Source organism: Mastomys coucha, unplaced genomic scaffold (genome assembly GCF_008632895.1).
Source record: "Mastomys coucha isolate ucsf_1 unplaced genomic scaffold, UCSF_Mcou_1 pScaffold2, whole genome shotgun sequence".
NCBI classification, from domain to species: Eukaryota; Metazoa; Chordata; class Mammalia; order Rodentia; family Muridae; genus Mastomys; species Mastomys coucha.
In genome coordinates this window covers 4,567,206-4,572,244 of record NW_022196902.1, presented here as the reverse complement: position 1 = coordinate 4,572,244, position 5,039 = coordinate 4,567,206, and the positions used below count along the sequence as shown (strand labels likewise).

General features: G+C 38.9%; 1 non-coding gene across 1 annotated transcript; it reads left to right on the top strand.

Moving 5' to 3' along the window:
• The first annotated feature begins 4,219 nt into the window (after window positions 1-4,219).
• On the top strand, window positions 4,220-4,397 carry LOC116097964. The gene has a single exon (XR_004121628.1).
• The last annotated feature ends 642 nt before the right edge of the window (window positions 4,398-5,039 follow it).

Sequence of the window (5,039 nt, the reverse complement as noted above, 5' to 3'; positions counted from 1 at the left end):
CCACTGTCTACCCCTCAGGTCACCTATTTGGGACTAACAATTACCCCAACCCACAAGGCTATAGATACCTTAGATAGAAAGAATCTGATTCAGTGTCTAACTGTTCCTTCTACAAAGGAAGAGACTTTATCATTCCTAGGAATAGCTAGTTTTTAATGTTCATGAGTTCCTTCCTTTTCCCTCCTTTCTCGTCCCTTATATGAAGCAGTGTTAGGCCCCACCCATGAACCTTTTTTCAAACCTGTTACCAAGCCCTTTCAAATGCTTCAACAGGCTCTCCTTAAGGCCCCAGCTTTACATCTCCCTGACCTGACTCGTCCTTTTTCCCCTTTACTTAACTGAAAAAGAGGGATTTGCCCTTGGAGTCTTAGGTCATCACCTGGGACCCTCTTTTGCACCTGTAGCTTACTTATCAAAAACAAAACCAAAAACTAGATCTAACCATCTAGAGATGGGCACCTTGTATCTGTATCTTAGCAGCTTCTGAACTCCTTATTCAAGAGTCAAAACCAAACCAAACCAAAACAAAACAACAACAAAAGACCTAAACTTTGGGTCGCCTATAACTGTCTTCTCTTCTCATAACTTGTCACAGCTCCTAACTTATAAAGGCTCACAGACTCTACCTCCCTCTAGGGTTCTTTCCCTTCAGGTAGCTCTAATAGAAGATTCCACACTAACCTTCCAATCATACCCGCTTCTTAATATTTCAAATCTTCTCCCTTGATCTAATACTGACCAATCCTTATCTCACTCCTGCACTGAAACTTTAGAGGAACTATTACCTCATCCTTCACACATACAGGAGGGCACATTGCCTCAGGCCATCTATACCTGGTATATAGATAGTAGCTCCTTTTTACATGAAGGGGCTAGAAAAGCTGGCTATGCCATAGTGTTAGACATGGAGAAGGTAGAGGCACACGCCCTTCCTACTCACACCACCAATCAACAGGCTGAACTAATAGCCCTTACCCATGCCTTTCAACTGGCACAGGGAAAATCCCTCAACATCTACACAGATTCCAAATATGCTTTTCATATCCTCCTATCTTACACTGCTATCTGGAAAGAGCATGGGTTACTTACCACAAAAGGAGGATCAGTAAGTAATACAAACCAAATTATGACCATGCTAAAGGCCTCTCATCTTCCCACAGCCATTGGTATTGTCCATTGTAGATTCCACCAGACAGATGACTCTATTGTCTCCAAGGGAAACAAGCAATCTGATGACAGCAGCAGCCCTTAGAGGCCTAGACTCATCTCATCCTCCCCAGGACATCCTTACACTGCGACCTACAGCATGAAATCAGGACCTCTTTCTAAGTTCTTCTTGGTATATCTTCCCTCTCCCTTTCCTTTAGAATTTCATTCATTCTTTGCCAGTTTTCTCCTTGTGTATAATGTATCAACATATCCACCTCCAGTGGGTTCGTGAGAGCAATTTGGAAATTTTGAGAGTTTCAAGGTATAGAACCCCAATGTTGTAAATAGAACCTAATGGGATAATCAGACATCAGGTCACAAGGCCAGAATGTCAACAGAAGTGTTGACAATAAAATGTGCTCATGAGATTTTAAGAGAGGAATAGAACTCTACTGGGAATTGACCTGGAGGCCATTTCACAATTCTTTCTGTCAACATTTGCCTGTGTCTTCAAATTTGCAGAGAAACTAAATTAAAGAATAACGGCTAAATTTATTTGTTAGTGGAGAATTCATGAATGCAAGGATGTTATATACCTGATTATTACTGTTTTTTTTTGTCTGTTTTTGTTTTTAGCTAGGTTTATAATAAAGATGCAGGAAAAAAGTAGAGTATAAAAATATGAAAAAGACAAAGTTTGGCTAATAATGTAGCATGAACACATTTAATATTACAAAAGAAATACTGGAGAAAAAAATAGAAGTACTTGTTTAAGAGATTAGAACCATGAAAGAGGAACTAGGTACTTTGTACTAGAATGAGAGTAGGATCCCACCCACTATATCATACAAAAACTTGAGTTCACTTGAAAGACAAACACCTGAAAGAAAATAGGTTACCCCTTTCCAACAGCATCACCCTGAAAAATGTTTTTCAAGTTCAGCCACATAGGCACTCAACAACTGCCACAGTCCTGGTTGAAGCAGTCCAAGCCACATTGTGCTTTGAGATTGTGCTTTTTTTTATGTGGTACTGATGCTTCAGGGATGCAGAATGAAGAGTTAGAGAATTTTGGGCCTATTACCTAGGTGTCAAGGGGAAAACTCCAAGACAGGGCAATATGTAGAAAGTTAGATTTCTTGCTGACCCACCTGATAGGATGATATGCAAAGTCTGGAAAGAAACTCCAATGTTTAGTAAATCTCAGGATGTTGAGAATGCCAGAAATAAATGAGAAACATCTGCTAAGGAAAGCTTTAGGCACCAAATGGCGTCATCTGGACAGACTATGTATATTACAAATTTCAGAGCTATAGAGGCAAGGCCCCTCAAAGCTAGTGGCTCAAATGATGACACCACTCTAAGGATGCTAGACATGAGATGCAGGGATTATCACTGCCTTTCTAGGTAGTGGTCTTGCTTTGCTTCAGTTTTTCTTTTGCTGTCACACTCTTCCTGCTCTTGGAATTGTAGTGTTTATTCTGAAATACTTCAGAAATATGTAATTTGGATTTTGATTTTACAGGGCCTCATAACTAAGAGTTTGCTTGAGTTCCAGATAAAACTCTGAAAGGGGTTGGAACTTTTGAATTTGAACTGAATGCATGTGCATTATTAGATACACATAATCCTTTAGAGACCACACATGGAATATTGTAGTTGGAATCAGAAATGTTCTCCACAGACTCATGTTCTGAATGCCAGTTCTGTGCCTTGACTTTCAAAGCTTTAGTTCCTTTGATAAGTGGGTCATAGCTGAAAGAAGTAGGACTGGCAAAGTAGGTCCTTGAGGTATGGATTCTTTTTCACAATCAAGATATGGACAGCTCTGCCATATACTCCTATCACCCTGGATGAAAACACATTGCTATAAAGACCTGACTATCCTGAAATTGTGAAGCAAAAATAACTTGTCTTCTTAAAAGTTATTCTTATCAGTTATTTGGTTCCAGTGGTACAAAGTAGTTAACAAAGGAAGCAAGTTAAACCCAAGTTCTGTAAACTCTCATAGGTCCCAGGAAGTGTTTGCCTTGTGGCAAAGCATAGTCATTTTCCTTAGGAGTTTTCAAAGGTTGCTAGTTTTAGATACAATATGGAAAGGCTTGTACTGGGGAAATACTATTTAAGGTTTCATGTTTCATACAGTTGACCAAGTTTAGAGGATAGCTACCATGTATAGAATGGCCCAAGACCTTCTAGTATCCTGGCAAGTCTAGGAATAAGAGAGAATTCTGGGAGTTAATGGAAAGAAAATACTATTCTTTCTTCTCCCAGTAGTACAGTAACTAGAGCCCCATAGAATCTCCCAAAACACCCCTAAATAGTGTTGGAACCAAATGTCACCAGCCTTTTTGATTAGAAAAATTTCATGACCTCGATAGGATATAAACAAAGGTCTGGACAAAGTATTGTACAAAAAATCAGCTAGAATGAAGATATCATGAGTAGGGGAATTCAGCTCTTAAGATGAGTCACTATCAGAAAAATATGATGGTGGGAAAAGTAGACATGATTCTTCAATAATGGGGATGTATAATGAAACTATTCTCTAAATAGATGCTGGAACTGGAAGGATGTCTCGGTGGATGAGAACAGTGTGGATCCTGAAGAGGAACTTCATTGGATTCCTATAATCAGGGGGTATTTGGAGAGATTTCTGGCTTCTGCTGGTAATTTTACTTACATTTACACCCTACACAAAGACAGATGTACACACATACACATACAAATTTAAAAATAAATCTGTTTTATAAAGATGCAAAACAAAATGGAAGACACAACTGAGTGTCTAATCAGAAGCTGTGGCCTTAGTGTACAACTCTAGCCAACAAGTTACTACAGTAAAAGACATTAATGACGTAAGTGTTTCATACTTACAGAATCATGCTAAAGCAAATAAGTCAAGCACTCTCCCTTTGGAAACTTTATTGTTTTGGGTTTATTTATTTGCATGAGGTTTTTTTGTCTGCATGTATGCCTGTTTGTGCTACATGTGAGTTCCTGGACTTAAGACCATTGTGAGTTGCTCTATAGGTGGTGGGAAACAAACCCAGATCTCCTGTCAAAGCACAAGTACTTTTAACTGATGTGCTATCACTCTTCAACCCTCTTCCTTTTCTTTTTACTCAACTAATAACAACATGCTGTGGTAGTTGGGTTGCAGAAGTGCGATATTAAAGTCAAAGCCATGAGTCTTTTAGGCCCAGGGTGTAAAGACACATTCTGAGTTATAACTCAGAGGCACATTTGGATAGGAAGAAAAAAAAATTAACAACAGCACAGCAGAATGAAGCAAAGGAAAATGGTTTATTGATGACATATTGACACTCGAGTTTTGATAGGAAGTTATTTGTAAGAGAAACTATAACCTGGGCTATAGAAGAGAGTGTTAGGAGCTCTGAGGGGGGAAATTTCATTATATCCACAGTGCTGGTCAGTGTCATGAAGGGCAAGTAAGATTTCTGATATTGGAAGAAATTAGTCTGTGCTAGAGCATGACTCTATGAGGTCAGAGAAAGGTAACTCTGTTATCTGTTTTCTATTTGCCCTATGATGGGCACCCACAGTCATGCAACACACTCTATACAGGTCAAGGTTAGTTTGAAATATACACTTGTTCTTTGTAGGCATTGAGGACATGGGGTCATATCATATGGTCTCTGTCTTCCTTATCACAATTTGCACAAAGGGAAATTAAGTCACAAAACTTTCTCTGTTCTTGAATTGCTCATACCTCTTCCTGGAGTATCTTCCCATGACACTACCCTTTCTTCTTCATAGACATATGACTAATTTATACTCCCCCTTTTAGGCATCTACTTAGATGACTTCCTTGCTTGATATTCTTATTGGTAGGATGCCTATATATATCATATTATTGTGTGTTGCAG